The sequence below is a fragment of the Pinus tabuliformis genome, chromosome 5_2 (assembly GCF_031772625.1).
Source record: "Pinus tabuliformis cultivar Carrire ecotype Pingquan chromosome 5_2, CPIR1, whole genome shotgun sequence".
Taxonomy (NCBI): Eukaryota; Viridiplantae; Streptophyta; class Pinopsida; order Pinales; family Pinaceae; genus Pinus; species Pinus tabuliformis.
The window spans coordinates 228,196,211-228,219,465 of record NC_142306.1 but is presented as its reverse complement, the minus strand read 5'-3'; positions in this window follow the sequence as shown (position 1 = coordinate 228,219,465).

Here is a 23,255-nt window from a genome sequence, read left to right as displayed (position 1 = left end):
TCATTCAAATTTGCATACAATTCTATCTCAGGGATTCTGTGATGGATATATGGTGACAATTTATGTTTCATTCTACTATCACAAATGAAATTGTGAGGATCATATGTCCAAGCAAATCTCTTCTTTAGTTTCATTGTTGTTTCTATAATTTCTTCTGCTTTCTTCCCTGCTTCTCTATTGTTGCACACAAATGGGCCTAAGTGGTCTTTGATCCTTAATTGGGCTTTCTTCTTTGCCTAGGTGAAATGAATTTGGTCAGAGTTTGATATTTGCCTGTAATATTCCAGGGAAAACAATCTCATAGGGATATACTTAGGCAACTTGAAAGGAGGGAGCTCACAACCATAGATTCGGATCTCAGTGTGATTCTGGTACAAGTACTAGTCACCTATCTTGTACTGCTTTAACAATTGTAGGATTCTCTTGATTTCATCACTGATTCTTGGGGGAGAATGTCCTGTTGGCATAGAGGTTACAAGATAGAAAAATTGGTCTATGAATTCATTGTATGAATAAGGAGAAGTGTATGAGTAGTGGAAGATGAAAGTACAAAAAATGACTGACCTGGGATTACCTCTGGTATCAAGCTTATTCATAGAGAATGGAAATTTGTCAGTTTGGTAATACAAGGAGAGGTGATACAAGACTGTGGAATACTTGAAAACTCTCTCATTTTCCAATCTCATGAACTGGTCATGGATTTTGTCAACTATGAATGCAGCATAGTCATACTTGGCAGCAGGGGGCTAGCCAGGGGGGAAGATAATCATATAAGAAAAGGTCATTTCATCCACATATTCATTGGTTGTGAAACCAAGAATACAGACAATCATGGTAATAATATCTCTCCCTAAACTTGTAAAAGCACCTGTCATGTAGGGTGGATGGTTTTCTGAAATGTATTGTTCTAGCATGAACATTTGGCAAACTCTGGCGATCTCTGAGCTGGATAGTTTAGAAGATTTTTCAAGTAAATCAACAATAGACAGAGGGGAAAGGTTATGACTAGGTTGCAATTGTAATATTTCATTGATGGAGTCTGCTGTAATGGTAAAAAGGATTTGCTGGTCGGGGGACATTACAGCTCTGAGATTAGGGTTGTAATTGGCATGACACTGGTGAATAATGTCTGGGAAAATGTGCACAGAAGGGAATTGGTACTTTGGGAGATTTGATTCCCACAGACCAATATTATCAGCACCATTGAGGTAAAGGTCCCGGTATTTACAATGCAGTCTCAAGGGGGAGTCATCAAATGTGAGGTCTTTGATTTGGAAGTCCTTATCAGCTAAGGGAAGGTGGTCCAAAATTTTATGGGGAGCATTGACTGGAGCTATATTGAGGGCCACGAGGGTTTCCATTATTGGTTCTTGTGGATTCAGAAATGAAAATGGGGCTTTTTGAGAGAAAATGGGTGAAACAGAGGTCCTGGGAGTCTTTAATTTTAAGTCTGGCAACTAAATTACACTGGAATTTTGGGTTTCAACTTTAACTGTAGTGGAATTTAGTATTTAACAGGGTTTCTAGGAAAAAACCGGTAAATACCTGTATTTGAGCGACTGGCAATGGTGTACTGGTTAACTAGAAGCACGCTGTGGTTTGGAGCGCCGTTGGGCAACAGTTTTCAGGGTGGTTGATGGTTTTAGTATGAGTTGGTTGATTTCCATGTACTCGCTGCATGCATGAGTTTTTCAGAATAAGGACGAAAAATGGATTGACTTTGTTTTTTATGCAAAGTTCAAGTTTTGGCGGGTTTCGCGACACGAACAGATTACGTTAGTGGGGGTGACTTGACAATTTTGTCATTTGCGGGAAAGCGGTAAGTGGGTTTCATCGCACCACTTATGGGTGGGAAGTGGTTTTTAGGAGGGGCCGCGTGATTCCACACATCTTTCAACACGTAGCATTGGCACTGTTTACCAAACTGCTCACATCGCACGCTAAATGGTCGACTCAAAGGCCCGTGCGATATGCACGATGGCCGTCAGATCTGAGGGATCCGATCAGACGGTGGTCGGGGTAATGAAATGACTGATGGATAATGGAGGGCGGACCTGATATTAATTAAAGGTTTTATTCATATCGGGGGCGTTTTGATTGGTCATTGAGTTATTAATTAGTCCTGGTGACTAATTAATCCTCATTTAGTATGGCGGGGGTTCAGGTTCTTAATTAACCACAGATTGGTTAATTAATTCTGTTTATTGACTTTATTAAGGTTATATTTAACCGCGGGACGGGATATGTAAATATTTGGGGTTTCTTATAATAATACAGGTGCGGGTAGTATTGTTTTATTTAGGAATTATATAATAATAACATTAGTGGTTAATATGATTTTTTTTTTTTTAAAGATATGAATGCGCGCTAAGTAAAAAATGTTTCTGAAAGCTTTTCATCATACACATTTAAAACTTAGGCTAAGTGAATATGAGGGTTTTTATATAGAGAATGTGTTAATTTCCCTAAGTAAAATGGGATTTTACTTAGGAAAAACTTTATCAATGGATGAATGAGTTTGTGGAGGGATACATGTTGATGAAGGGATTTAAGTACTTTAGGCATTTCCAATTATTGAGCCAAGGGTCTGGTCCCTCCAAAAGTCAGAGAAATGCTCTGAGCCCCTCCAACTTTGGCAATTACCTTTAGCACTTAGGGAATTAGTGAAAATTTAGGGGAAATGAATAGGGAAGTTAATTATTGTGACTTTGAATGTTGATGTGCCTTCCATGTGCTACATGCTTTTGTCCAAGTGATGAAAGCAAAAGATTTAAGCATTGAACTTAACCATTCACCACACATTTATTCTGCAACCATCATCTACTTACCCTACCTACTTTATCCTAGCATTTTCACTTCTTTATTAGGGTGCACTTAGACTGGCAAACCCTTATCAAACTTTCTTTTCTTTTACATATGAACTCCTATCTAAATCTACACTTATTACATCCAAGGGCTCAGATTAAACTGTTGAGCTCCTTTTTTCACTCTACCTATCTACTTATCTGCCAAGTTTACACTGTTTGGTCAGATCTTTATTCTCTATTTCTAAAACATGAAATTGAAAACATGAAATAACCAAGTTTAAACTGTTTGGTTACCATGGATTGTGGCATAGGTGACAAATTGCACACAATCTTTATTATGCATACAAGTTAATACTAGTGGCATTTAGACTTGCACACTTTCATGGTCTTTCCTTTTGTTGGGGTTCATTTTCTTTCATTTTTTGATCTTTTCTTTATTCTTTTTACCCTTTGATCTTTCTTTTAGGGTATACCCTATTTACATTTTTTAATTTTTTGATTTTTTGATTTTTTTACAAATATGGAAATCCTTTGCAACAAGTAAAAGTATGAACATATTTCAGAACTAGGCCAAGTCAATCATGATATATGACACCTATTGGTATAGGGGCCTAACAATATTGACAAAAAAGTTGCCCTAATTTTCTTTACATATGATGTACATAGAAGCGTCTAAAGTCAATCCTAAAAAAAATGTTGTTTTAGTTTCAAGATGGGGTATGCATAAGACCTATAGCAACTGTGAAGGGAAACGTAGCAGTATTGTATGGCTACTAAAAAACACATTATTCTCCATTCATGTATATATTTATTGTTTTTTACTCTAATTTAACTAAATTCAAAATTTAATAATTACACCAAGAGACAGGGAATGCTAGCTATACGGCCTTGTTCGTGTTTGCAACTGTTGCCATGAAGATAAGTGGTTCAACTGTCTAATTAAAAGCCTTGCAAATTTAATTTTTTGATGCCTGTGTGTCAAAGAGAATTGATTGTGTGGTAAAAAATTACAATGTGAAACTGTCGTTGTTGTAGAGGTTGTTAACACCACTACTGGTTGGTGGTGCAACTTTGAGAAATTTAATTTTGAGAGAAGAGAAGTCACTTCCGTGCGAAGGATAAACCTACATGAAGGGTCTTTTCATTGTGCATTGAACATTATAGGAAGAATTAACTCCAAAGAAAGTTGTCACATGTAAGATCAATTGATGCAGTTGTTGAAAGGCATTGTTTGAAGTTTGCATCAAGGAGAGGCGTGTTTAGATGTGATAGGGCATGGGTAACACTCCCCAAAAAGAAGATATAACTTCTTAATTTAAGATAAGAATTTCATTCTACATTACAAAAAAAAAGAATATGGATAAAATTTGGTGCATATTGGATGAGGCGTAGGCCATAGGATTCGGAGTTGGCTTTAGTGCGAGTTTTTGGACTTTATAGTGCCAGAATCTGGCGGAAAAATTTGAGGTGAAATCTTGATTTGTGTTATTTAAACTGGTTTTTTCACTTTATATATGGATTCACTACCCTTAAAAACACCTAGGGCACTTCGATTATGCATGGGTTACCCATCAAGCTTGTCATTTCAATAAATTCCCAGATTTTAGAGAAATTAGACTGGATAAACCCACCAGAAAAGCTTCCAAAAAGTCTCACTAAAGACAACTCGATAGGATTAGAGTGATATTGCCTATTTTAAATATTGAAAAACTTATGTTTACGAATTTTGTAGTTCATCATGCAAAGGTGGTATTAGTTTTTTGTGAAAAGATTTAGACTAACTTCAAAAATTCAAAGTTAGTGGTGTAATGATTCAAGTCAAATTAAAGTTGGAGAAAAAGTTCACAATGGCATTTTAAAAAAGTGAAAGACCACATTAAAGCATAGTTACCAAATTTGAGTGTGAATTCAAATTCTAATTAGATTCGATATGGAAAAAATTCGATCACTTAAAAATCAATATGGAAAAAATTGAGAAGATACCTCTTACACTGATTCAAATATATTATTTTTCTAATATTTTAAAATATTGACATGGATAATTATAACTTTGAAATCCCTATAAACTCTGTTACAATTGTTTTCAATTATGTGTTGCAAATAAAATTATATATTGAGCCAAAGCATGTAGTTTTACATTTAGAATAATCGATTTTGTGAGAATTTTTGTATTCATCCATCCACAAATTATACTATATATTACATGTTACTCAATATAAACTGAATTTCCTTACAAATTCTATATTGAAATTAACCACAAAAATTCCACATTACCAAAAGTTTTAAGTTTGAAATAAAGTCATATATTAAACTTGTACAAATATTTTTTCAAAATATACAATTGTATTCTTAATTTCTAATTACTCATAAACCATAAGAAATCAACCTCTAGTTTATAACCTATAATAACTATAATACAAAATATTAAATCTTATAATTTTACACTTGAAATAAATTCTACTTAATAAAAGTTATGAAATTTTTGAGTTCAATTTTTTTATTTATTTAAATTTGGTAAAATGATAAATTATAAATTACATATAAAACATGTATTCATACTTTATTTTACAAAACCCCATTGTCTGAATAGCCTATTCTATATTATTGTATACATTAAAAGTCCTTGATTTTTACAAATTTCATTAAATCCCTCCTAACGAATTTTCCTCTATAGATTCTTATTACATAAAAATCAACCAACATTATCACTTATGAGCGATAACCGTATGCCATTTCCTAAATCGGGAAGGGGTTTTTGAAGAGAAAATGATTAAATGAGTTTCCTAAGGGCAGATTAGGGAAAATTTTAAGGATGGAAATTTATCTTGAAGTTTAGAAACCTTGGTGAATCTTGTAGTTCATTATATGCAATCTATGACAATACTTTTGCGAAAATATTGAAATTTCTAATAATTTTATATAGTCTCTATATAAATTTTTGGCGATTTTTAAGGTGAAATAATTTTATACTATAAAATTTGGGCGAATCATTAAAAAAAAAAGGAAAATAGTGAATCTTTTTTTTGTGAAAAAGAATGGAAAATTAACCCACCTATGAATATTAGCCCCTAAAATTTTCCCTAGGGTAAATGGAACTTTATAATTTCGTTTAGATATCTGTGTTGGTCTTGCTATAATCCATGAATCGAATATTATTATGGATCGTATCAAACTTAGAATCGATTTATTAATTCACGAATCATATCGAACCATTGAATTTTTGAACTTTTGCAGGCAATACGACCGAATTTGGTAACTATGCATTAAAGTCATGAAGCATGACAAATGATATGAGAGGAATACCTTATGGTGGAAGATGATATTATTGGGTGGGAATTATTTCAAAACTATAATTTTCTTTTGTAAATGTGTTATTGTTTTTAAGTCATCTCAATATTTTCAAGGTTTGTAAAAGCTTTGTATGTATCGTTGACATAATGTCATCCTAATCCAAAGTCCATGAATGTAAGGTGTCAAAGTCAATTTTAGGGAGAATTTGAAGTTAAAGACTAAGTTAATGTTGTGTTCAAACATGAGATTTTAAAGCTAGAGCAAAGTTCAAGTTGAAATTGAACTTGAATTTCAAAAGTCAAAGTGAGTCAAAGGTTGGTTGAAGATAAGTTGTTTTCAGGGAATTTTGTAGCTTTGCATTATAGTTACTTGAACTGTGCCAACAATACTGTTGTGAAGGTGAAGTGTTCAAATGGAAGCTTGACAATATTATGTATTCTAATATTTAATAAAAGAAAATCACCTTTTTGGTGTTGTTGTGTCCTAGATCTGCCTGGAATTTGAATAAGGAGGTCTTAGGTACCATCTATGTACATTTGTCATGATGAATGATTTACTATTTAGTTTTAATGTTGTACACAACATATAAAGGAAAAGTAATCAAGGCTCATAATTGATGCACATTACAATCAAATAACTACAAAGATCACTAAAGCATTCAAATAACTATAAGATGCAGAAGTTGGGACAAAAAATCAAGTGAGCTCAAAATTACAAGCAATCATCAAGTTTAAACAAGAAAGAAAAATATGTTGAATGTAAGTGATCACCATATGGAATGAAAAACGTAAAGGAGTCATGAAAATTATATGAGTCATGAAATATTATGAATTTTAAGTGGGTGAAGTCAAGTCAAATTATTTTGATGTAATGAAGTCATGAAATCCTGACAAGCATTTGACCAAAATTCAAGTCAAAAATGAATTTCGGTTAGTGTTATTGATTGAATGAATGTCAGGTGCATGATCAATGGTACTCGAAACCCAAACGTCTAGTCACTGTACAAGAATTTTAATGACAACCTAAAGGAAACTTGAGAAGATTGGTAGCTTAAAGAATCTTGCAACAATTTGAAGCAAAAGAAGAAGACTTCTTAGAGAAATATATATATTCAAGGAATGTTATTATAATTTACAATTGACAGTTGGAGAAAGTATTTGCCTTACAGGTAGCAATAATCAAAAGAGAAAGAGAGATTGCGGTAAATCTTGCAATGTAATTTACATAAGAAAGAGAAGAACAAATTCCAGTTGAGGTTGGGTAGAAGTTGTTGAGACAACTCCACAAGTTGTAGATGTGAGTAGAGTTGTTTGATGAAAGAACAAATGAAAATCCTAAAAGTGGATAGAGCACACAATCCTAGAGGAGTAGAGGAAGCTCATGAGTCTCTAAAGGAAAGAATGAGTGTTACCAAAAGGCCAAGTTTAGAGAAAGAAGCTTGGTGAGGTACTTGTAGCAGGGTGAAACATAATTTCTATTACAGAGGCTTAGTGAAACTCTCAAGTGAACAAGGTGAAGTCCAAATAGGGGAAAAAGTGAAGATGACTAATAATAGTCATGAAAAGGGGTTTGAGTGAAAGTCACAGTAGGATGGAGGAGAATGCCAAGGAAAATGGTATGAAGGTAAAGAGGATGATTCAAAAGGAGTTTTATCGAGAAATAGTTGAGATTAGGGTTCAACCTAGTGTACTCATGGAGCTACTACAGTAAAGTATGAAAGAACAAAGATGTGGATGGAAAATGAAGAAGCAGGTTAAATGGCCTGTTAAGGAATTATTTGCAACAAAGATAATGAATAAGATGAGACACATCATGTGTACCTGGGTTAAAGAAAAGGAACTTTGAACAACTGAGTATGAGAAAAAAGAAAATCATTTTTGGGATGAGTTCATGAAGAACATGGAAAATTCATATCAACATGAATATATGATGACAATGACAACAAGGGAGGCTAGAAAGCCTTATGTTTTAAAAATGATAATTTGTGTGCAAATGTTGTAGGAATCGAAGGTGAAGGACACTCATTGAAGATTGTCATAAGGATAGGGGGAAAGCATAATCAAAATTCTATTACAAGAAAGGAAGAGACAAAATTGTCATGGGAAGGAAATTAGGATGGAAGTCATACATAATGGATAGGTGTAGTTATGAGAGAAAAACTACATGAGCCTATTGTTGCAGTGAACAAGGAAAGGTTCATTTTTGAGGACATTCGAAGAAAGGATCTAGAAGATGAAGAGAAGAATTCAAATACAATGTTAATAAAATTTGATGAAGAAATAATTTTTTTGAAGAGATTGATGAGAGAACCTCAGAATGAAACTTTATTTCATTAAACACAAGAGGATGATGACATAAATGAGAATATTCAAACATGTGAAATGAAGGATGACAATCGTAGAATTGCAGATTTGAATGCAGTTACAGGAATAGTTAGTCAATCCAAAGATTGATGAAGACAACATGGAGATTGCACACCGGAAGCATTAAGAGGAAGAAAGCAGTAAAAGTCACCAACAGGTTGTGGAAGATGAAAAATGAATGAATGTGCATGGAGGGACATTAACTACATGTTTGTAAACAACAATGGCAAAGAAGAGACAATCATTCTTGAGACAAATGATCATTTTTGGGAGTTTGCAAATGAATCTAAAGATGAATGGTTCAACAAGGAATGTTAATCTTTCATAAGGAAATCATGGAGGAGGAAAAAAAGTGACTTAAATAGTTTTCAAAAGATGTCTAATGATGAAAAATGGAAGTTGGATAATGATGTGGCAATGGAGGCCATACAATTTTCAAGTTTTTAAACAAAGATACAATCGAGTAGTGTTAGAAGCATGGATCAACAAAGGAGAGTGTTGGATTTCAATATTGATGTGTTGTGTTTGTTGATGGAGAATTTACCTAGGAAGTGTTAGGACTCCACTATGTATCATTTTTGCTATATATTTTGACACCATTCTACTCTATAACCATGAACTCCATTATCTTTTTCATCTACTTTATCCCAAGGTATATAGAAACCTCTTCTTTATTATATGTTTAAACTGTTTTACATTTAATTCCGTAATACTCTTATATTTTATCATTAATTGAAGTGTATTGTTGCTAACACAAGTCTAAAGATCGCAGATAAGTTACATGCCTTGTTGGGAACAAGCGGCCATTGCTGAGACAGCTGACTCCGTTGCTGGAACAGCTGACTCCGTTGCTGAAACAGCCGACTCAGTTGCTGAAACAGCCGTCAAGCACGCAAATCCCGTTATGCGTAATTTGCGATTCTGGAAGAACTTTTTGTGGAATAGTAGCAGCAGCACGAAGACACGGTTACCTGGATTATCCTGAAGATAGTACTTTTATTGTCTCGGTTGTAACAACATCTTTTTTTGGAAGAACAGAATAGTCTTGTTTTGAGAAAGAGAACAGAATCGAGATAATGTAGATTCACTCTCATGTAAATTGTAAAAGATGTCTCCTCTTTAAAAAGAGGAGACATCATCATTAGAGGGGGGTTGAATTGTAAGCTACAGGAGAGTACTGTGTGAGAACTGGAGCTAGTCTCCATCTGTAATGTATCAGTTATTTTGACAGATGAATAAAATCTTCTTTTGAGCGTCCCAATTTAATTCTTTCTCCTGGGGAATCTTGTGAGAAGGAAAGGGCCCGCCTTCCTCACAAGATTCACCCTTTTGGTTCCTATAGTTTGTTTAATTCTTTGTGTGTTTGCACTTCCCTTAATTCTGTTGTTGGACACTAGTTACACAGTTTTGTAATACTCTGTTTCTTTAGCGCTACACGTATTGAATGCATGAATGAATGATGTTGGGAAGCATGTGCTAAAGATTCCTGCATAAAGGAATAGGGTCTTGCTCCCATTGATTGCTTCCCTTTGCCTGCAGTGTGATTAGAAACAAGAGGACAAGTGCTGAAGGTTACTGTTCATGGGAATAGGGTCTTGATCTCTTGAAGTTACTTTTCTTACAGTGTGATTAAGTGTCAGGCATCAGGTGCTGAAGTTCCTCACCAAGGAATAGGGTCCTGTTCTTGCTATGGTTGAATGATTTCTTTCCTTGTAGATTGATTTTCCTTTGCTGAATTGTAACTGTAACAGAGAAATCATTTCTGCTATAATTTAATTGACTTCAGCTTTGATTAAGTAGAGTGTGAATTAGTAGATTGATGAGATTAATAATTGTGTGTTCTTTTACTACAACATTGATTCTGCTTTTGAAATTGAGCATATCCAGTGCGTTATTATCTTTGAAATAAAAAGACCTTCTCGGGTTGACAATTTATGTGGAGCTTGAATTGTGAAAACAATTAAAGCGACCAACATTTTGGCGCCGTTGCCGGGGAAGGTAATTATAGATTTCAAAAGCATTCATCTTTTTCTTTTTAATGTGCAGATTGTATGAGAGGACGCGGAAACCAGAAGAAAAATAACCGCACAGGTGGCAAAGGCTGGGGAGGACGAAAAACTTTTATTGACGAGATTGTATCAAAGGCTGAATCATCACAGAGATTAAGTTCTCGAAAATCAAAATTTCAGCGTTCCCCTCAGTCAGATTACAAAACAGAGGAAGTTGTGGGTCCTGAAAATACAGAAGAACCAGCAGTCAGTACTGAAGAGTCAGAGGAAAGTGTTAGTAGATCAGCAGAGCACATTGAGGAAATAGTAGAAAGCATTGGACGACTGGTAGAGAACATTGAAGAACCGATAGAAGATTCTGACGATCAAGAAAGTGCAGTAGGAAGGCCAACAATGGAAGATAACAATGATGCTTTCTTTGGAGGAGGACGTGCAGGTCCTGAAGAAGAAAGAAGGGATGAAAATTCCCTCTCTACCTTGGGATTTCCTATCAGTGATCTCCCTGCAGGAACAATGAAAAATATTCCATTGTCTGCTTTACCTAACTTTCATGGTTTATCTACTGAGGATCCTGATGAATTTCTTTTTGAATTTGATATATTATGCAGAAGTTACGATTATGTTACTAATGCTCAAAAGTTGAAACTGTTTCCAGCCACCTTAAAAGGGAATGCTTTAAGATGGTTCATGAGCCTTGGAAGTCAGGTAATCACAACATGGGAGCAGATGAAACAAAAATTTCTGCTTAAATATCAAGACTACTGCCGGACGAGAGAGAAGAAGGATGAACTATTCAATATGGCACAAAAGTCGGATGAGAGTCTGGAGGACTACATAGAAAGGCTGCAGTACAACATACAGAGATCTGATCATCCGGATATAAGTAAGGAAATTCCTAAAACAATATTACTTAGAGGTTTAAGGGATGATTGTTTAAATATGTTAAATATGCTTGCTAAGGGAGATATATCTAAGGAATCATATGATGAGATTTGTGAACTTGCTAAGAGGTGCTCTAGGGGAGCTGCAAGAAACAGAATAAGAGATTCCACCTATTCAAGAGTGCAGAAATCAGCCAATGGAGGAGCAACAAGAGAGGAAATAGGTAATTTACTTGAAGAATTTAAAACCGAAATGTTAAGTTCTTTTGCTTCGCAGATTGACACTTTGCAGGTTAAAAAGAAGCAGGCCGAAGCAGAAGCAACTCTGGCTGTCTTTTGCCCGAAATGCAGAGACAAACATCCACTAAGGGAATGCCCAAGAGACAAAATACCAATTTGCACCCTTTGTGAGAAAGATCATGAGACAGAACAATGTCCATCTCTACCAGGAATAAAAGCAGCGTTGCAGCCAACGGAAGAAGAAGCTGAAGCAGTCTATCTGCTAACTCAAAGAAGACAATGGCAACCAAAAGGGCAAGGTATGAACTCTAGTATGCCATTTAATCATTGGAACAATTATTCTGCTTTTGGCCAAACAAGTTACCCCCCCTTCAACCAAATGCAATACCCACCCTTCAATCAAATGAATTTCCCACCCATGCAAATGCAAAACCCTCCCTTTGTCGATCCTTCAATGTGGACTCCTTGGCCTCCACAGCAGCCATCTCCTTTCAATCCTTGGAATCCAAATTGGAATAGTCAATCACTCCCGTATCCAAACCAATTGCCTCAATTCCAACAACCACTCCCTCTGCCATCAAATGCTCCGCCAAATAACCAAATGAGACCCCAACTACCTGTGCAACCAAATCCTAACCCCAATAATAAAGTTGTGCAAGTCATTGATATTCAGAATCAGTCTATATTTCCTACTATGCAATGTAATGATATTCATTTGAGATCTGGAAGAATAGTAGAGCCTATTATTGATGACATAACTTCTTCTGATTCAGATAAAAATGAAACCGAGAAACAAAAAGAAGCTCAACCACCTCCTAACAAAAATGTTGAAATAACAGAACCACCATTCCCCGAGCGTTTGGTTTTAACCAAAACAGCTGAAACACCTGCTTTTAATTTTATAGGGGAATTGCAAAATTTGTATATTAAAATTCCACTGTTACAAGCATTAAGAGATGTACCAATTTATGCCAGAACATTAAGGGATATTTGTGTTAAGAAACCTGGTAGGAAAACCAAGGACCCCCTTACAGTACATGTGATGGGAGACTTGTCTGCATTAATGTCCGGAAAAGCCCCTCCTGTAAAATATGGTGATCCCGGCCATCCTACTGTCACAGTTCAGATTGGTAAAACAATGATTCCCCGAGTTCTGGTAGATTTAGGTGCAACAATTAATATAATGACTCTTGAAACTTCACAATTGTTACAGCTGAATAATACAATCAGAGATACACCCACCATTTTAGAGTTAGCTGATCGTTCCACAATTAAACCAGAAGGAATTGTTGAAGACCTACTTATTTCAGTTGAATCCTGGAAATATCTAGCTGATTTTGTTGTATTGCAGACTAAAACAAAGCTGGGGGGACATCCCTTAATTCTAGGAAGGCCATGGCTGGCCACAGCTGATGCATTTATTAGTTGCAGATCTGGTTCAATGACAATTTCTAATGGTTATGAAACAAAACAATTAACTCTTTATCCTCACGCTACGCCAGTAGTTAATAATGAAGATTCTATATGGATGGATTATGATGATAATGTTGTTCAGCCTATTCTAACTATAGGACAAGCTTTAACTCTTAAAGACAATACAGAGGATGAGATAATCAATAATTTTATTTGTGAACCTTCTTTTGTCATTGCTGAAACACACAATCAACTAACTGCAATATTTGAAACTGATGCACAAGAAAAGATTGAATCTGAAGATTCATCTCAAACTTGAACCACGATCTCATCTAAAAGCATAACAGTCGAAATTGAACCCGGCAAGACATTAAACATAAATCCTGATTTAACAGATGAGGAAACACAGCAATTAATGAAGTTATTGCATGAATATAAGGAGGCATTTGCCTGGGATTACACAGACATGAAAGGTATTTCTTCTGAATTATGTACTCATCGAATTTACATTAAAGAGGGATGCCGACCTGTTTGTCAACCCCAAAGACAAATGAATCCTAATTTACGAGAAATTGTTAAAGAAGAACTTCAAAAATTGCTTAATGCAGGGTTTATATACCCCATATCTGACAGTGAATGGGTTTCCCCATTAGTAATTGTTCCTAAGAAAAACGGGAAATGGAGGGTATGTGTCGACTATAGAGCTTTAAACAAAGCTACTCAAAAGGATCACTTTCCCTTACCCTTCATTGATCAGGTGTTGGACAGTCTTGCAGGGAAGAAATTCTTTTCTTTTCTAGATGGATTCAGTGGGTATAATCAGATAAGAATTGCACCCCAAGACCAAGACAAGACCACTTTCACCAGCCCTTGGGGAACTTTTGCCTATAGAGTTCTTCCATTCGGGTTGTGCAATGCACCAGCAACTTTTCAAAGAGCTGTTATAGGAATTTTTTCCGATATGCTGAATGATTCTATGGAAATATTTATGGATGATTTTACCCCTTATGGTGTGTCTTTCGAAGAAGCATTACAAAACCTTGAGAAAGTACTTAAAAGATGTATACAAGCTCACCTCTCCTTAAGTACCGAAAAATGCCATATGATGATGAGTGAAGGAATAGTGCTTGGACATTTTATTTCATCTCAAGGTATTCAGGTAGATCCATCTAAAATATTGGTCATTCAGAATCTTTCTGTTCCTAAAACTCAAACTGATGTGAGAAGTTTTCTAGGACATGCTGGTTATTACAGGAGATTTATTAAAGATTTCTCTAAAATAGCTTCTCCATTATTTGTATTGCTTATGAAAAATGCTGAATTTAAGTGGACTAATTCTTGTCAGAAAGCTTTTGAAGAACTGAAGCATCAGTTGTCTACTGCTCCTATTTTGAGGGGGCCTGATTGGAATCTTCCTTTTCACATATCTTTTGATGCTTCAGACATTGCTATTGGAGCGGTTTTGGGACAAGAGGAAAATCATCTTCCTTATGCTATATACTTTATCAGTAAGAATATGACCCCTGCTGAGCTTAACTATACAGTTACCGAGAAAGAATTTCTTGCAGTAGTCTATGCCATTAATAAATTTCGACACTATATCACTGGTTATTCTACTTTTGTGCACACTGATCATTCAGCTATTAAATATTTAATGAACAAATCTGTCACGAATGCTAGAGTTACCAGATGGCTATTACTATTGCAGGAATTTGATATCACAATTGTAGATCGGCCTGGTAAAGAAAACGTGGTGGCTAATTTCCTTTCACGGTTAAAAACTGACAATGATATTCCAGTAGATGATAGTTTTCCTGACGAATATTTGTTTGCAGTTTCTGCTCACTCTCCATGGTATGCAGATATTGCTAATTATTTGGTTGTAGGAAAACTACCAGCACACTTGTCATATAGAGAAAAGAGAAGAATTGTTCAACAAAGTGCCAGGTACAGCTGGATAAGCAGGTGTCTTTTCTATACTGGGCTTGATCAGGAGATCCGAAGATGCATTAGAGAAGATGAAGTGTATGACATATTGAAAGCTTGTCATGATGGCCCTTGTGGAGGCCATTTCGCTGATAAGAGAACAACACACAAAATTCTGAGGATGGGTTACTATTGGCCCTCATTATTCAAGGATGCAAAGAAATATGTAAGGGCTTGTGACAGCTACCAGAGAATGGGTCAACCCAATCATAGAGACCAAATGCCATTAAACCCCCAGGTAGTTTCTGAACCATTTGAAAGATGGGCCTTAGACTTCATAGGACCCATTAACCCTCCATCCAATCAAAGAACCTATATATTAGTCTGTACAGACTATATGACTAAGTGGGTGGAGGCCAAAGCACTTATTAGAGCCAATGAAGAGGCTGTCCTAGCTTTCTTATTTGAAGAGATTTTCACTAGATTTGGAATTCCTAGAGAGCTAGTTACTGATGGAGGACCTCCATTCAATTCTCATGGTTTTAAATCTACCCTTCACAAATATCATATTCAACATAGAATGACTACACCATACCATCCCCAGGCCAATGGGCAGGTGGAAAGCACAAACAAAGTTTTAGAAGCCATTCTAACTAAAACAATGAAGGACAACCGAAAGGATTGGTCCCAAAGGCTCCCTGAGGCATTATGGGCTTACAGAACTACTTGGAGAAACACTACAGGTTTTTCTCCCTATGAATTGGTTTATGGTAAAAATGCTGTTTTTCCTGTGGAATTTGAAATTAAAACTTTAAGGACTGCTTTAGCTGTTAATCTTGATTTGACTGATGTGCAGACAGCTAGATTGCAGCAGCTTCTGGAGTTGGATGAAAAGAGATTAGATGCCATTCATCAAACAAACATGATACAACAACAAAGGATGAAGTGGCATGACAAAATTATCAAACACAAGCAGTTCCAAAAAGGTAATTGGGCCTTGTTGTATGACTCTCGGTTTGAAAATTTTCAGGGTAAGCTACGTACACGCTGGCTTGGACCATATGAAGTAGATGATGTTTTTCCAAACGGAACGGTAAGACTTGTAACAATTGATGATGCTAAAACACCTCTACTAGTCAATGGCCATAGGCTCCGTCTATATAAGCGCCCTGTTTCTAAAGAGGATTTCAAGACTGCTTGCATGACTGATATTCATTATCTTTTTCTAGGGGAGTCTTCTGCTCCTCACAGCACTTAATTTTCTGCACTATATTTTTAGTATTAGATTAGATTTAGCACTAATAATCCCTGTCAAGGATTGGCATATTACAATTGAATTTTGCAGATTCTGGAAAAAGCAATAAGGAGGACAAATTCATCATGAGAAGATCTGAAGCTTTAATCACAGAAGATTGTTCCCATCATTTTACCCTTTTTCCTAAGCAATATCCCTCCATATCCACATTATTTCCATTATTCCCACTCCCACCATCCCTGCAATATCCTCCTTCAGTCAGTATTTCCCACCCCTTACTGCTGAAATTATCCCCTATCAAATATTTCTCCATTTACAGACCTAAGTCATTTATCCCATTTCTCTGATTTTTCCCGTTGCTGAAACACCTGTTTCAGCAACGTATCATTGATTTTTCCCGTTGCTGAAACACCTGTTTCAGCAACGTATCGTTCAATTTTCCGTTGCTAAAACACCAGTTTCAGCAACTTGTTATCATCAAAACAGTATTTCCCTTTGCTGTTATATAAGCTTTTTGGTTCTCCACGATTATACTTCAGATCCTTTTGGCGAAAAATTATTCAGCACGTACCAGATTCAATTACACTCCTGTTCTAAACTTCAGAGAAATCTACAGATTCTTCCATTTACATTAAAGCTATTTTGAAGCAACCGACACTTCGAATTATTAAACCAAAGGTAAAAATGTAAGGTATGAGGTTTTAATGTAATTCGGTTAAATCATATTAAAGAGAGGATTTCATTCATAATGAGTACATATCTTCACACGTCCAATCATTATTACACCATACGTAGGGGGGGGAATTCCAAAAATAGAACAATCATTTCGCATTAACCAAGCCTCCATCCCTTGTCATATCTATTTCTGCCGTCATTTAGACCATGCAGCCTCTGTTGCAACAACTAGCGCGATCAGGGTCTGTGTTTACTGTGCCGGTGCCTCTGCGGATAACTCAAAGCTACAGCCATGGGAGGGTCGGCCGTTAGACATGAGCCCGGCTCCATAAGTCTTCTTCAATTATTTCCCGAAGTCTATCAGATTTTCCAACAAGCGGGATGGACAGTATATTTTGAAAGGTTGGGGGAATTTAACCAGGAACAAGTCTTAGAATTCGCACAAAACCTTCAAGATGATTTTTCGGTGGTCCAAGGGGTTCGCATTTCAGTGACAGAGGATGACATAGTTCAGGTATCAGGGTTGCTGGCTGAGGGTACTCACTGGTTCAGCAGGAAGTAGGTTGTTCTCAACGCGCAGCAAGAATTTCTGCACCCAGATGAGCAAGTGGAACCCAGAGGCCGCGGGGTTAGTCTGCACTCACTTCCTCAACCATGGCCATCAGTGGCAGAGTTCATCAAACACTACTTAACGTGTGAGGGGCGTTATCAGGTAGTGTACAATCATGATTTTGTTTTGATGAATTATTTGAGGAATGGACGACTGATTAATATCCCCTATTATCTGCTTCGTTGTATTAAAAACATGTCTTATTATTGTAAACGAGCTAAATTCCCAATGTTATCCCTTACCCATCACCATTTATGCCAGCTATTGATACAGAGGGGTTTTGCTTAGCAAAATCCCCCTCTGCATGCCCCACTCCCTGTTCCCCAGCCGCCGGAAATTCCTCAGCAGGCCCAAACGCCCCAACCACCCGAAAGTTCTCATGATATTCCGGAAAGTCCTCATGAAGAACAACAGGAAGAGATTCCACATTCCCCAGTTGACCCAACCCCGAGCTCGCCTCATTTAGCAGAGCCAACTGTCCCCACTATTTCGGTCCCTAGTGACGACTCTCTAACACCCCCTTCCCCACCCGCTAATAAAAAGAAGAAAACCCCAACAGTCGCAGTCTCCAGACCACGGACAAGGTCCACATCTAAAATTCTCACTTCTCCGAAAAACCCTGTCCCTAGAAAGAAACCCTCCCTTTCAAAGAAAAGGAAAGGCAGTGATTTTGCTGCCTTCCTACCAAAAAGAAAAAGGAAAACGACTGTTGAGTCAAAACTCACCTCCATTTCCCCTGACCCTGCCACTATTCTATTAAAACCTTTATCCCCATCCCAAACCTCCCAACCCGTCTCGTCCGGAGGCACTGCCACACAAGAACCAGTGCCCCGGGATAATACGACATTGTTTATGGCTCAAGAAGTGACTGCTCCACAAGAACCAGTCACTTGCCCAGTGACTGAAACACAAGAACCAGTCACTGAGGTACAAGAATACACCAAGCAGGACGATAGTGGGAAATCAGCAGTGACTGAAACACAAGAACCAGTCACTTGCCCAGTGGCTGAAACACAAGAACCAGCCACTGTGGCACAAGAACCCATCACTTGCCCAGTGGATGAAACACAAGAACCAGCCACTGTGGCACAAGAACCAGCTACGACTGTGCATCAACAAAATACCCCAACAGAGTCAACCAGCACACAAGGGTTACATACTATGACATCTCTATTGGAGGAGAATGAATTCCTGAAGTCTGAATTAGAAGCCTACAAGAATGAACTAACCATGGCTCGAGAGGCTTTTGAAAGAGAACTGAATCTCCATACATTAGCACACGTAGCCTCAATGCAAAATAAGGAGCCATGTAAGGAATATATGTGCCAGGAGTGTGGCAGCATTTACCAGGATGCAGGCTACAAAATAGTTAAAATTCAATTATCTGAGGCATCTACGTCAGATGGAATAAAAGAGGAATGCCCTACTGCTCCACAAGAACCAGTAGGGCCCTCTATAAAGCAAGAAGAAGAAATCAAACCTCAGATATCCCGTCCTTTACAGGTTAATGCAGCCATCCAGACAGAGGAAACAACGTCCCAACCCACTACTTCTGATGCCAAGACACAGACTCTGCCATGGAATCAATTGGAACAGATGAACAAATGGAAGAAGCAATATGCTGAAGAACAAGATATGATATTACGACAGCATAAGTTACAATGGCAGAACCATGTATATGCCAACTGGGATAGTTGGGATCAAATAATACAACAGCACAGGGAGTACAAAAAGGAAGCCAAGGAATCTAAGGCAAAGATAGCCTTGATGTTTTCATTAGTCCAGAAGTTGATGGCTACGCGCAAACCCTCTGTAAACTACTCTCTCTTTCTTGCTGAACGATTAGTTTATTTCCAATTAAAAGCAATAGCAAATGGCAGACCATATGAATTAATGACTTCAGAGAAATTTGTTGAGACCTTTAAGGAGGCCCCCGAGAGTGACCAGCATTTGCTGTGCGAACTCTACCTTCATAATGAGGCCATTCCCGAAAATAGGAAAGTTAATCTTATTCCAATTGCAGGAGATATACAAATCAGGGCATTTGCTTCATTTTTGTCTAACCAGCTCACTTGGCAGACTGCGTTCACTGCAAGCAGTCATAATGAGGAGAATAAACTCCTGTGGATTAGACCAGAGCCTTTAGGCCCAGCCATGTTCATAGCACAATATTATGAATTCTTGCAGAAGCCAGGAATGCACGAGTACATGCAGCAATTACAGGCTTCAATACTTTTTAAGTGTCAACAACACATTAGAATGAAGGGTACTGCTGCATTGAAGGCCAATGATATGTTTTGGCAGAAGTCATGTAAAGAAAGACAGGATTATTACCCTTTTAACCCTCACAATCTTCAAGCTGCATTATCCAGGGTCCCTAAGTACATTGATTGCATTCAACATTGTGGAGTAAACTGGATCGGGTATCACTTCCGTTTTCCAATTTTATGGCTGCCTTCAGACAAATATCAGTGTCATTACCAGTTGACTGACAGAGAGGAAGCCTCGGCATGGCAACATTTGCAGAACAACAGCGGATTCAGAGCTCCTACAGATGCCACCTCCTCCAGCTACTGCTTGAGTAATTTGCATGCTCAGTCCCAGTACTCAGACTCTGATTCAGACTAGGGGTTACCTGAGGACATGCAACATTTTTAGCTGGGGGGGATGTTAGGACTCCACTATGTATCATTTTTGCTATATATTTTGACACCATTCTACTCTATAACCATGAACTCCATTATCTTTTTCATCTAATTTATCCCAAGGTATATAGAAACCTCTTCTTTATTATATGTTTAAACTGTTTTACATTTAATTCCGTAATACTCTTATATTTTATCATTAATTGAAGTGTATTGTTGCTAACACAAGTCTAAAGATCGCAGATAAGTTACATGCCTTGTTGGGAACAAGCGGCCGTTGCTGAGACAGCTGACTCCGTTGCTGGAACAGCTAACTCCGTTGCTGAAACAGCCGACTCAGTTGCTGAAACAGCCGTCAAGCACGCAAATCCCGTTATGTGTAATTTGCGATTCTGGAAGAACTTTTTGTGGAATAGTAGCAGCAGCACGAAGACACGGTTACCTGGATTATCCTGAAGATAGTACTTTTATTGTCTCGGTTGTAACAACATCTTTTTTTGGAAGAACAGAATAGTCCTGTTTTGAGAAAGAGAACAGAATCGAGATAATGTAGATTCGCTCTCATGTAAATTGTAAAATATGTCTCCTCTTTAAAAAGAGGAGACATCATCATTAGAGGGGGGTTGAATTGTAAGCTACAGGAGAGTACTGTGTGAGAACTGGAGCTAGTCTCCATCTATAATGTATCAGTTATTTTGACAGATGAATAAAATCTTCTTTTGAGCGTCCCAATTTAATTCTTTCTCCTGGGGAATCTTGTGAGAAGGAAAGGGCCCGCCTTCCTCACAAGATTCACCCTTTTGGTTCCTATAGTTTGTTTAATTCTTTGTGTGTTTGCACTTCCCTTAATTCTGTTGTTGGACACTAGTTACACAGTTTTGTAATACTCTGTTTCTTTAGCGCTACACGTATTGAATGCATGAATGGATGATGTTGGGAAGCATGTGCTGAAGATTCCTGCATAAAGGAATAGGGTCTTGCTCCCATTGATTGCTTCCCTTTGCCTGCAGTGTGATTAGAAACAAGAGGACAAGTGCTGAAGGTTCCTGTTCATGGGAATAGGGTCTTGATCTCTTGAAGTTACTTTTCTTACAGTGTGATTAAGTGTCAGGCATCAGGTGCTGAAGTTCCTCACCAAGGAATAGGGTCCTGTTCCTGCTATGGTTGAATGATTTCTTTCCTTGTAGATTGATTTTCCTTTGCTGAATTGTAACTGTAACAGAGAAATCATTTCTGCTATAATTTAATTGACTTCATCTTTGATTAAGTAGAGTGTGAATTAGTAGATTGATGAGATTAATAATTGTGTGTTCTTTTACTACAACATTGATTCTGCTTTTGAAATTGAGCATATCCAGTGCGTTATTATCTTTGAAATAAAAAGACCTTCTCGGGTTGACAATTTATGTGGAGCTTGAATTGTGAAAACAATTAAAGCGACCAACAGGAAGAGGCATACTAAAGTGAAGCAATGAAAATTAGTCGATTGTAAGAAAATACATAAGCAAGGAAAGTGGAACATTACAAAATAAATTATGGAAACTTGGAAGATTGAGGATAGCAGTAACACATTAGTAGTAGATGAGAAATTCAACATGAAAATATAGGTTACTGAAGATGATCATGACAACAAAGTAGATGGAAAACAATAGAACAAAGATTGGTATCCAGGAGGAGAGTAAATTGCATTAAATGCACCTATAATTGGAAAATGTCATACAAAAAAGGTGAAAGATACAACCAACAAAATAAGACTCATGAATAGGAGCCCATGAATTTTTTAACATCGGCAGACTGATGTAGGAGAATTATACATGATAACAAGACCTAGCATCTATTTCCATCTTTACTAAAGGGAGAGGGTTCCCTTAGCAATTGTAAATAAAATTTTGGAATTACTTTTATTTATGAAATAGAGAATTAATTGTAGAAATTTAGTTGAGAAATGAGGAGAGAATTTCCTCATCAACATGTATAAATTGTTTGAGGAAAGTTTTTTAGGAGTTGGAGAAAAATATCGTACATATTTTCCACTGAGTTGAGTCATAGCAATAATCAAGGATTTGTTAGATATCTTAAGAGGATTTTCGGGATCCAAAGAGATTGTAGGAGTTAGTTTAGGATTTGAATCAAATTTTGGTTCAGTTCTAGTTGTATAAATCTATGTAAGCATATGATGCATGTTATACTGGCCGAGAGAGTGGCTAGGGCATGGAATGCCCACATGGTGAATCTGGCCCATTTGTACATAAATTTTATGTTAATGAAAATTATGGATTTCTTGTGTGCTCATTTTTTGTGTTAATTTAGAGTGTGTGAATTGTGTGTGCAATTGCTCCATGAGTGTGTGATTTTTAAATCTGATATGTGTGTTTATTTTGTGTTAAGGGAGAAGGAAGGATGTAATAAACTGATCCATTCTAAAATAAACAATGTTTATTGGCATCATAAGACATTGGACAATAGATAATCGATGATGTTCATTCTAGACTGAGGTTGCTAGTGTTACATGGAACCAGGAGTAGGATCCCGAACAACATTTGTTGATGTATGAGGAAGTCTGGAAAATTAAGTAGACTATAGATGAGTGAATGAAGTTTATAATATTAGAGATGGCTTCTCAAGACTACACATTGGCATGTGTTATCAACCTATTTTAATCCCTAGAGGCAATACCTATGAGTGATACTAATTTTGACCATTTGTTTGGCTTTTGACTACCTCTTTGAACTAGTTTAAATTTTTTTATTATTATTGTAATAAAGTTTTATTGTGAAATATGTATTAAATCGAAAAAACATGGTTTTATAATAATATTTTTTTCGTTATTTGTAAATATTTTTATGGAAGAAGTTATGAATGTCATGTTATATTTTTGTATGATTAATTTTATTAATTTCTAATTATATTGTTTTATTTTATTCTTTTGGATATATATATATATAAAGAAGATAACTTTAAATTTTTACCAATTCAACTCATATAGATAATCGAAATATAAATATGAATGTCTATATATATATATATATATATATATATATGAAAGTGGTGTGGTGATACTATTTATTTATGATTTGAACTTAATAGAAATTCTTGAAAACTTAAGATGTGAAGAAAAATTACATTGTACTTTTAAGAAA